The 12,497-nt window shown below is 41.7% G+C and overlaps 1 pseudogene; it reads left to right on the top strand.

The window, feature by feature from the left end:
• The first annotated feature begins 2,749 nt into the window (after window positions 1-2,749).
• Window positions 2,750-3,302, top strand: LOC140204570 (small ribosomal subunit protein eS19-like; annotated as a pseudogene).
• Window positions 3,303-12,497: the final 9,195 nt, after the last annotated feature.

Below are 12,497 nucleotides of genomic sequence, written 5' to 3'. Positions count from 1 at the left end.
TCTGCCTTGGAGTTTGTCCTTCCAAAGTGTACCACGTCACACTTCTCCGGGTTGAACTCCATCTGCCACTTCTCAGCCCACTTCTGCATCCTATCAATGTCTCTTTGCAATCTTCGGCAATCCTCTGCACTATCTACAACACCACCAACCTTTGTGTCATCTGCAAACTTGCCAACCCACCCCTCTACACCCACATCCAGGTTGTTAATAAAAATCACGAAAAGTAGAGGTCCCAGAACAGATCCTTGTGGGACACCACTAGTCACAATCCTCAAGTCTGAATGTACTCCCTCTAACATGACCTGCAGAAGGCGATCCAATTCTGAATCCACCTGGCCAAACTTCCCTGGATCCCATGCCTTCTGACTTTCTGAATAAGCCTAGCATGTGGAACCTTGTCAAATGCCTTACTAAAATCCATATAAATCACATCCACTGCACTACCCTCATCTATATGCCTGGTCACCTCCTCAAAGAACTCTATCAGGCTTGCTAGACATGATCTGCCCTTCACAAAGCCATGCTGACTGTCCCTGATCAGACCGTGATTCTCTAAATGCCCAGAGATCCTATCTCTAAGAATCTTTTCCAACAGCTTTCCCACCACAGACGTAAGGCTCACTGGTCTATAATTACCCGGACTATCCCTACTACGTTTTTTGAACAAGGGGACAACATTCGCCTCCCTCCAATCCTCCGGTACCATTCCCGTGGACAATGAGGACATAAAGATCTTAGCCAGAGGCTCAGTAATCTCTTCCCTCTCCTCATGGAGCAGCCTGGGGAATATTCCGTCAGGCCCCGGGGACTTATCCGTCCTAATGTATTTTAACAACTCCAACACTTCCTCTTCCTTAATATCAACATGCTCCAGAACATCAACCTCACTCATATTGTCCTCACCATCATCAAGTTCCCTCTCATTGGTGAATACCGAAGAGAAGTATTCACCGAGGACCTCGCTCACTTTCACAGCTTCCAGGCACATCTTCCCACCTTTATCTCTAATTGGTCCTACCTTCACTCCTGTCATCCTTTTGTTCTTCACATAATTGAAGAATGCCTTGGGGTTTTCCTTTACCCTACTCACCAAGGCCTTCTCATGCCCCCTTCTTGTTCTTCTCAGCCCCTTCTTAAGCTCCTTTTTTGCTTCCCTATATTCAATAGACTCATCTGATCCTTGCTTCCTAAACCTCATGTATGCTGCCTTCTTCCACCTGACTAGATTTTCCACCTCACTGTCACCCATGGTTCCTTCACCCTACCATTCCTTATCTTCCTCACCGGGACAAATTTATCCCTAACATCCTGCAAGAGATCTCTAAACATCGACCACATGTCCATAGTACATTTCCCTGCAAAAACATCGTCCCAATTAACACCCGCAAGTTCTAGCCTTATAGCCTCATAATTTGCCCTTCCCCAATTAAAAATTTTTCTGAGGAAAAGAGGTCGTGTAAAGGCAGTGACAACTCTTGAAGGTCTTAAAAACTACATTTTGTTGCTTTTGGGAGAACCTTGAGGTATCACAAGAAATGTATAATGGTGAGTGGCCATTCTTCTCTTCCTCTTTTTGATAGCTTCTTCTTTCTGCCCCGTGAAGAGTGTGCACCCGCACTCCCACACAGTATCAGCCTGGCTGTGGGTGATGACAAGAAAGCACAAAAACTGGCTGCATCTCCAAGCTCTGTGTGACAAAACATCTAAGTACAGCAAACATAGCAGCTGAAATCCCTGCTAGTGGGATTGGTGGAAATGCGGATGTAGTGGAGAATTTATGTTGATCATTTGAAAAGGTCAGGGTTCAGAAGGAGGCTGCACACGTATTTCTCTGGTATAACCCAAAATTGGACAGCTTTCAAACTGAAATCTAGACCACAATCCATTGTTCAAACATTATCTTTTTCTTAGATGCCCACAGTGTTTTTGCAGTATAATCTGATATTATTTCATTCTTTTTATATTCAGTCTTTTTTTCTCTTTCAACCCTGTCTACTTTCACAGTGGGACACATTGAGAAATTTTTTTATTTTAAAACCTTGACACAGGAAATTATCTTTAATACCTTTAACAAATGAAAATAATATTGGGACTACATGGCCACCAGTCTAAATTGCTGGACTACGAACTTCCACATCAACCTTCTTCAACATGATACTTAGGAGGATACAAACTACAAGGAACAGTCTGTTAAGAAATGGCACTGGAGAGCATAGAACATAGAACAGTACAGCACAGCGCAAGTCCTTTGGCCCGCGATATTGTGCTGACCTTTTAACCTACCTTACGACCTTTCTCTCCCTTCCTTCCCACATAGCCCTCCATTTTTTATCTACTGTATATACCTATCTAAGAATTTCTTAAATGGAGTTACTAATGGATTATAGTTTGCCAAGAACAATCATCATTATGAAAAGACCAGGATCACCCATGTCACATAATGAATGAATGAATGGATTATAGAACTACTAATGAATGAAGGAGGTTGAGAGGTGACTTGAAAGATCTGTACAAAATGATAAGAGGCAGAGCAGATAGCCAGAGAGTTTTAGCCATGGTTGAAATGTCTAATGCAAGGAGACATAATTTTAAGTTGATTGGAGGGAAGTATAGAGATGTCAGAGGTAATTCTTTACACGGTGTGTGGGCATGTGGGATGCCCTGCCAAGGGTGGTGGTAGAGGCAGATACGCTGGTGGCATTTAAGAAACTCTTAGATAGCTTTCTGTGTGCGGAGCCGAGGAATGAAGATGCCGGGTGTCACGGTGAAGGACGTGAACTAGCAGGAGTTTGTCCGGGCCCTGGGAGCCTTTCTGAAGAAGTCTGGGAAACTGAATCGGCCTGAAACGTTGACTGATCGTTTCCACGGATGCTGCCTGACCTGCTGAGTTCCTCCAGCTTGTTGTGGGAAACTGAAGGTCTCCAACTGGGTTGACACCGTGAAACTGGGTAAACACAAGGACAAGAACTGGTTCTACACCCGAGCTGCCTCCACAGTCCGTCACCTGTACCTGAGGGGCGGCATTGGCGTGGGGCCATGACCAAGATCTACAGGGGCTGCCAGCACAACAGCGTGAAGCCCAGCCTCTTCAGCTGTGGCTCCAAGTCCGCCGCTAGGAAAATGCTACAGGCACTCGAGGGGTTGAAGATGGTGGTAAAAGATCCCAATTGGGGTCAGAGGCTGACTCCACAGGGACAGAGAGACTTGGATAGCATTGCTGGACAGGTTGCAGCAGCCAGCAAGAAGCATTGGGAGATCTGCATGTCATACTTCAAAGAAAAATAAAATCCTTCAGCTCAAAAAAAAAGAAAGAAACTCTTAGATAGGCCCATGGATGATACAAACTGGAGGGCTTGTAGGAGGGAAGTGTTGGATTGATTGCAGCGTAGGTTAAAATGTCAGCACAGCATCATGGGCCAAAGGGCCTGTACTATGTTGTATTGTCCCATACTCTATATTTTACATTCTAATGCTTCACTTTGACTAGCATAAACATTATCAAAACATTTGTACAATCCTAGGAAGTGGGACGAACGGATGCTTAGTCAGGCAGGCTCAACTGCCCAATGTGGAAACTCACAACGTGTATTTTCACAGATACAAAGAAAAGTGAGCTGTACATGGTCAATGCTTCTACTCCTGTCAACACTTTAAGTTTCAATTGCAACATTATCTTCTTTGTCTTCACAGATGAGTTGGAGGAAGCCCAATAAATCCATGGTTAAACTTCAAATCATACATTATGATCAAACTGAGTGATTGGCATTTTCACAGTTATAGTGTCTCTTCTGAGGGGATTGAACACAGGCTGTCTAACAAATACAGAACATAGTTTGGAGCTCTCCATGATTTTTCATAATTATCTCTGCTCACCTAGTTAAAAATACCTCATAACTACTATCTTCTTCTAATCTCTTGGCATCGTCAACCTTCTGCTAGCACAATATTATTCTGGAAAACAATAGTAAATATTTTACTCTTTGGTATTATTTTATTGATTTATGGAGAACTAGTGATAGTCATTGACTTTCATTGTTAGCTTTTTTTAATTTTTTAGAAAATGGAAAATCAGTAGCCTACAGACTTGTACACCTTTGTCCAGACAACGTAACAGGACACTACACACTGTGCACCTTTCCAACTCATCATCTAGTGTCCAATAAAATTAATCATCAGAGATTGCCTTCCAAGTGACAAGCTGATACTACTCACCTGCTCTAGGCTGACTCATAATATTTCACAATCACCATAGAAGATTAAATTTGTATTTTACACAAAATTGTAGAATACAATTTTAATTCTGGTGCCCTATCCACCTTGCTGCTCCAGCTTTGCTGTCTTTCCTATAGCTGGGAGTTGTATTCCACCACAGTTATTATTCCTTCAGCATTCATTTTCTCAATCATCTTAAACTGATACAAATAGCTTTATCTCTCCAGCAAATCTCCTTGTACATTGGCTTTTTCTGTCTTATGTTTCTCAAGACATAAAAAAAATGCAGTTAGCTTTTCTGCCTCCTGTAGTATAAGGTGTCCCTTTATTATTTAAAGGTTCCATTCCTGAAAACTGACCAAAACTTGAATTTCTCTAGTTTGTAAATGATGAATTTCCCCCAGAAATATAATACGAAATTTTTAGCCCTGTCTAATGTTAGGCTATGTTAGGCCTAATATGAAATATTTAACCATCTCCTGAGTTTGCAAAGTTTGCACATAGTAGAGTGGTGTTTGAAGCTGATTCCAGCAAGTCAACTGTGAGAAATATTTGTCTGAAACAAGCCCAGGTGGAGTAATGGGGGGAAATGATCTGCAAAGCAGTGAGAAAACTATCCTGCTGGCCTTTCAATAAAGAAAGAGCATGCTAACAGCATCTGTCTCAGGGTCTGCAACATCTGATATTACCTGAAGAAGAGTATGCAGAAAGCATCAGCTTTTTACATGTGTCATCTCTGCACCGTTTCCTGGTCAAGCAATATGGGTAAAGTACAGAAAGAGACAGAATTTGCAAAAGGTGGATTAACTCAAATCACCCATTTCAAAACAGGAGAAAAACAGCTAAAACTCACTTTTGCAATTACCTATAACATCTTCATGATAGCCATTTTCTTCACTTCATACTTGGATCAATATGTAGCTTTTTCTTCTTAGATTCAATAACTCTTGGGCTGAAGTACCACTCCAGAGGTTTCCGCATAAAATAAAGGCTACAAGATCAGTATAGTATTGACTGAACACTGACAGTGTGAGTGGGGATGGAACATCAGAATAGTATTGAGTGAACACTGACTGTGTGATTGGGGGATAGAACATCAGTATAGTATTGAGGGAACTGACTGTGTGATTGGGGATGGAACATCAGAATAGTATTGAGTGAACACTGACTGTGTGATTGGGGATGGAACATCAGTATAGTATTGAGGGAGCTGACAGTGTGATTGGAGATGGAACATCAGTGTAGTATTGAGGGAACTAACTGTGTGGTTGGACAATGGAACATCAGTGTAGTATTGAGGGAACTGACTGTGTGGTTGGACAATGGAACATCAGTATAGTATTGAGGGAGCTGACAGTGTGATTGGGGATGGAACATCAGTATAGAATTGAGGGAACGCTGACTGAGTGATTGGGGATAGAACATCAGTATAGTATTGAGGGAACTGACAGTGTGATTGGGGATGGAACATCAATGTAGTATTGAGGGAACTAACTGTGTGGTTGGACAATGGAACATCAGTATAGTATTGAGGGAAAGGACTGTGTGATTGGGAATAGAACATCAGTATAGTATTGAGGGAAATGACTGGGTGTTTGGGGATGGAACATCAGCATAGTATTGAGGGAACTGACTGTATGGTTGAAGGTTTCATTTTTCTAAAGATACGTTAAATTGAGACACTTTTTGTCCTCTTTAATGGACATAAAAGATTCTATAGCTTTTGGCCATTGTCTGGTTCCCAACTTTAATTGACTTCTATATTTATTTGATGTAGATGGCACCGGTCAAAATGGCGCCAACAAACTACAATTCCCTGGCGACATCTCCCAGATAATCCACTCTAGTCCATTTCTTTTACTTGTTTTTATCTTAAATGTGCTTCTGGAACTGTTGGTTCCTGTGATTTACAGTTTGGAGATTGATTGTGTGAACTTGCACTCTGCTGTCTCAAAAAATTGCAGGGGACGATCACATGCCTCGAGGGAGAGCTTAGAGATGAGGAGTGAGTGCATGATCGACACCATTTCATTGATTAAAACATCCATTAATCGCCTATTAAAGCGTTGAAAAAGATGGTAGCATCAAAGCAAATGCAAAAGACAACTGAGTATGCAACGCCGACTACCTGCCTCTCACCATGCTGTGATGAATCTCTGCCAGGCAAGGTGTCTGTGGTGACTACCTATCACTCTCTGCTGCCAGATAAGATGTCTGTGTGTGACTTCCTATCTCCCTTGCTGTTCTGCCTCCGCATTCAAGTGGTCTACCTCTCTCGAGGGTGTCAGAAGATTTTGCCAAAGTTCTGCAATATATGGATTGGACGGGATTCTCATCAGTTTTGTGTCTTTTCTATACTCTACTTTCCTTCATCCTTTCTTGTTGCGATTTAATTTGACGCAATTTGTGTTTTTTTTTCTGTGCGGGGCTTGGGGTTTGATGTGCTTGCAGTTTACTCAATTAGTTTTTCTGTGTGGTGGTTTTGTTGCTGCTGCATGATATGAAAATTCCTTCTCGTATTGGGTGAGGACGATGATCGTGTTGCCATTCTTTTCTGTCATTTATTAGATTTTTTCTGCAGGGAGTGGGGGTGGGGGGGTGTTGAAAATTTTCTTTGGACAACTCCATCCTTTTCTTTGTTTCCTGGCTATCTGGAGAAGATAAATCTCAGAGTTGCATACTGCATATATACTTTGATTGTAAAATAATCCTTTAACATTTGAACCTTTGGTGGAGAGTATACTGACTGCCTGCAACACAGCCTGGCATGGAAACACCAATGTCCTTGAATGGAAACTCCTACAAAAATTGAAGGATACATCCCTGTCCATCATTGGAAAAGTCCTCCCCACCACTGAGGACATCTACACGGAGTGCTGTTGATGGAAAGCAGCATCCATCATCAGGGAACCCCACCACCCAGGACATGTCCTGTTCCCACTGCTGCCAACAGGAAGAAGGTTCAGGAGTCACACCACCAGATTCAGGAATAATTATTATCCCTCAACCACCAGGGTCTTGAACCAGAAGGGACAACTTCACTCAACTTCACTTTTTCATCATTGAAATGTTCCTATTATCTAAGTACTCACTTTCAAGAACTGTTCATCTCATGTTCTCCATATTTATTATTTATTTATTTATTTATTTATTGTGGGTCTGTAGAAGTCTCTATATAAATGCAACTTCTTTCATTTTCTTATTCTTTGCAAACTAAATGATGCCCTGCAAAATGGGCCTTAGGCTTTAGAATGGAAAAATTACCAAAAGTTATACATTAAAACCTGATTATTCCATACATATTTGCAAGTTTATCTTCAGGACTCAATTATTAAAATACAAACAATACCACAATGTGAATCTAGTTCAACTCAACTGTTTTCCCTTTTCTGTGGAACAAGCATTTAATCAGTCCAAGTGAACTTTCAATAGAGTTGATAAAATGTTAACTATTTCATTCTTCACTGATGCTACCTGAACCCCTGTTGTAGCTCCAGCATTTTCTATGGTTATTTCAGTTCTGTTTTGTTTTATATCTTGAATTAAGGATTTTTGAAAAAATTGTAGAAGTGGAATGCATGTTTAGCTTAGAATTAAGCTGAAAGCATTGCTATTTCACAACCAACTGTAAAATATTATGACAACGATGAATTTAGCAAAAATAGTGAAGTGTACTCTCTGCCGTAGGCAGTCCATGTCATAATAGTTAGTTTCTGCTATCTGCCAATAGCAGTGAATTCATGACTTCCTCTTCTAGCAGAAAAGAGTTTCAAAAAAAAGGGATGTGTGTTGGACTGTTGATATTGATAGCTATATTTGGAAGTCATGTTGGAAAGTTGAGTAATGCAAAATACAGTTTTTCTTTCCCCTTCTCATCTCTCTATGTTAAAAAGAATTTTCAAAGAGAAGCCTGAAGCTTTCTGAGCTTTGTTTTAACACGAATAACCCACAAGTTCACCCACTCTTTGTTTTCAGGTTAATCCAAGAGAATGCCAGGCTTATGCTAGCATGGGAGTTGGTGTTTGTTCTGGTAAAGATGAGCTTCAAGGTAGAAGGCTCCTTGTACAAGAATAACAAATGCACTGACTCAGAATAATGAAAAAGTAGGCCATTCAGCCAGACCGATCTATATGGTCTCGCAAACCTCCATGTGCTCCTGTTTACCTGCCTATCCTTCTTTTATTTGCTTCCCAATATTGAACTAACTTCCACTTAAACTTATAAGTGCTATGTGCTTAATCTTGTGGTCATATCTTTGACATTAAGTCCACATTATGGATAAAATTCATATACAATATTTCCAAAGGACTTGCATTGTGATATACGAGTATTGGAATACAAGGCCTGAACCAAGATGCAATCAGAACTGCAGTTATGTACAGGAATGAAGGATATTCGGAAGGCTTTTAGATCTGGATATCCAAATAGCATTAGCAACATGTAGAAGTCATCTAGATAAGGTAAGTAGAACAGGTCATGACCCAAGCAAATATAGAACACAGAAGAGTACAGCACAGGAACAGGCCCTTCGGCCCATCATGTTGTGCCAACCTAACTAAATTAGTAACGTAAAGACCAACTAATCAAATCCCTTCTGCCTACCCAATGCCCATATCCTTCTATTTCCTGCACTTTGCTGTGTCTATTCAAGAGCCTTGTGAATGCTTCTGTCAAATTTGCCTCCAACGTCAACCCAGGCAGCATTTTCTAGGCATCCACAACTCTGTGTAAATTACTTGCCCCACACATCACATAGAAACATAAAAACATAGAAAACCTACAGCACAATACAGGCCCTTCAGCCCACAATGCTGTACCGAACATGTACTTACTTTAGAAATTACCTAGGGTTAATTTACCCTAGCCATAGCCCTCTATTTTTCTAAGCTTTGTGTACCTATCCAGGAGCCTCTTAAAAGACCCTATTGTATCAACCTCCACCACCGTTGCCAGCAACCCATTCCACGCACTCACCACTCTCTGTGTAAAAAAACTTACCCCTGACATCTCCTCTGTACCTAATTCCAAGCACCTTAAAACTGTGCCCTCTCGTGCTAGCCATTTCAGCCCTGGGAAAAGGCCTCTGACTATCCTCAGTTACAGCTGCAGGGATGTGGACTACAAATTACAACTGAAAATAGAAAAGGCTTGTCAGAAGGGCAGTGTTATGATAATTGTGGGGGATTTTAATAAGCAAGTAGATTGGGAAAATCAGGTCAGCACTGGATCTCAAGAGAGAGAATTTGTAGAATGTCTGCGAGATGGCTTTTTAGAACAGCTCGTTGTTGAGCCCACTAGAGGATCGGCTGTACTGGATTGGGTGTTGTGTAATGAACCAGAGGTGATTAGAGAGATTGAGGTGAAGGAACCCTTAGGAGACAGTGATCATAACATGATTGAGTTCACTGTGAAATTAGAAAAAGAGAAGCCAAAATCTGATGTGTCGGTATTTCAGTGGAGTAAAGGAAATTACAGTGGCATGAGAGAGGAACTGGCCAAAGTTGACTGGAAAGGGACACTGGCGGGAAAGACAGCAGAGCAGCAGTGGCTGGAGTTTATGTGAGAAATGATGAAGGTGCAAGACAGGTATATTCCAAAGAAGAAGAAATTTTCGAGTGGAAAAAGGATGCAACCGTGGTTGACAAGAGAAGTCAAAGCCAAAGTTAAAGCAAAAGAGAGGGCATACAAGGAAGCAAAAATTAGTGGGAAGACAGAGGATTGGGAAGTTTTTAAAACCTTACAAAAGGAAACCAAGGAGGTCATTAAGAGAGAAAAGATTAACTATGAAAGAAAGCTAGCAAATAATATCAAAGAGGATACTAAAAGCTTTTTCAAGTATACAAAGAGTAAAAGACAGGTGAGAGTAGATATAGGACCGATAGAAAATGATGCTGGAGAAATTGTAATGGGAGATAAGGAGATGGCAGAGGAACTGAACGAGTATTTTGCATCAGTCTTCACTGAGGAAGACATCAGCAGTATACCGGACACTCAAGGGTGGCAGGGAAGAGAAGTGTGCGCAGTCACAATTACGACAGAGAAAGTACTCAGGAAGCTGAATAGTCTAAAGGTAGGTAAATCTCCTGGACCAGATGAAATTCACCCTCGTGTTCTGAAGGAAGTCGCTGTGGAGATTGCGGAGGCATTAGCGATGATCTTTCAAAAGTCGATAGATTCTGGCATGGTTCCGGAAGACTGGAAGATTGCAAATGTCACTCCGCTATTTAAGAAGGGGGCAAGGAAGCAAAAAGGAAATTATAGACCTGTTAGCTTAACATCAGTGGTTGGGAAGTTGTTGGAGTCGATTGTCAAGGATGAGGTTACAGAGTACCTGGATGCATATGACAAGATAGGCAGAGCTCAGCATGGATTCCTTAAAGAAAAATCCTGCCTGACAAACCTATCACAATTTTTTGAGGAAATTACCAGTAGGCTAGACAAGGGAGATGCAGTGGATGTTGTATATTTGGATTTTCAGAAGGCCTTTGACAAGATGCCATACATGAGACTACTTAACAAGATAAGAGGCCATGGAATTACGGGAAAGTTACATACGTGGATAGAATGTTGGCTGATTGGCAGGAAACAGAGAGTGGGAATAAAGGAATCCTATTCTGGTTGGCGGCCGGTTACCTGTGGTGTTCCACAGGGGTCCGTGTTGGGGCCGCTTCTTTTTACATTGTACATCAACGATTTGGATTATGGAATAGATGGCTTTTTGGCTAAGTTTGCTGATGATACGAAGATAGGTGGAGGGACTGGTAGTGCTGAGGAAACGGAGAGTCTGCAGAGAGACTTGGATAAATTGGAAGAATGGGCAGAGAAGTGGCAAATGAAGTACAATGTTGGAAAGTGTATGGTTATGCACTTTGGCAGAAAAAATAAATGGGCAGACTATTATTTAAATGGGGAAAGAATTCAAAGTTCTGAGATGCAATGGGACTTGGGAGTCCTCATACAGGATACCCTTAAAGTTAACCTCCAGGTTGAGTCAGTAGTGAAGAAGGCGAATGCAATGTTGGCATCCATTTCTAGAGGAATAGAGTATAGGAGCAGGGATGTGATGTTGAGGCTCTATAAGGCGCTGGTGAGACCTCACTTGGAGTACTGTGGGCAGTTTTGGTCTCCTTATTTAAGAAAGGATGTGCTGACGTTGGAGAGAAGATTCACTAGAATGATTCCGGGAATGAGAGGGTTAACATATGAGGAACGTTTGTCCACTCTTGGACTGTATTCCTTGGAGTTTAGAAGAATGAGGGGAGACCTCATAGAAACATTTCCGATGTTGAAAGGCATGGACAGAGTGGATGTGGCAAAGTTGTTTCCCATGATGGGGGAGTCTAGTACAAGAGGACATGACTTGATTGAAGGGCGCCCATTCAGAACAGAAATGCGAAGAAATTTTTTTAGTCAGAGGGTGGTGAATCTATGGAATTTGTTGTCACGGGCAGCAGTGGAGGCCAAGTCATTGGGTGTATTTAAGGCAGAGATTGGTAGGTATCTGAGTAGCCAGGGCATCAAAGGTTATGGTGAGAAGGTGGGGGAGTGGGACTAAATAGGAGAATGGATCAGCTCATGATAAAATGGTGGAGCAGACTCGATGGGCCGAATGGCCTGCTTCTGCTCCTTTGTCTTATGGTCTTATCCACTGATCAATACCTCTCATTATCTTATACACCTCTATCAGGTCATCACTCATCCTCCGTCGCTCCAAGGAGAAAAGGCCAAGTTCACTCAACCTATTTTCATAAGGCATGCTCCTCAATCCATGCAACATCCTTGTAAATATCCTCTGCACCCTTTCTATAGTTTCCAAATCCTTCTTGTAGTGAGGTGACCAGAGCTCAGCACAGTACTCCAAGTGGGATCTGACCAGGGTTCTATATAGCTATAACATTACCTCTCGACTCTTGAAATCAATTCCATGGTTGATGAAGGCCAATGCACCGTACGCCTTCTTAACCACACAGTCAACCTGCACAGCAGCTTTCAGTGTCCTATGGACTTGGACCCCAAGATCCCTCCAATCCTCCACACTGCCAAGAGTCTTACCATTAATACTATATTTTGCCATCATATTTGACCTACCAAAATGAACCACCTCACACTTACCTGGATTGAACTCCATCTGCCACTTCTCAGCCCAGTTTTGCATCCTATCAATGTCTTGCTGTAACCTCTGACAGCCCTCCACAATATCCACAACCTTTGTGTCATCAGCAAATTTACTAACCCATCCCTCCACTTCCTCATCCAGGTCATTTATAAAAATCATGAAGAGAAGA

The sequence above is a fragment of the Mobula birostris genome, chromosome 10 (genome assembly GCF_030028105.1).
Source record: "Mobula birostris isolate sMobBir1 chromosome 10, sMobBir1.hap1, whole genome shotgun sequence".
Taxonomy (NCBI): domain Eukaryota; kingdom Metazoa; phylum Chordata; class Chondrichthyes; order Myliobatiformes; family Myliobatidae; genus Mobula; species Mobula birostris.
The sequence above is the reverse complement of the archived record's forward strand: the minus strand, read 5'-3'. Positions and strand labels throughout refer to the sequence as shown.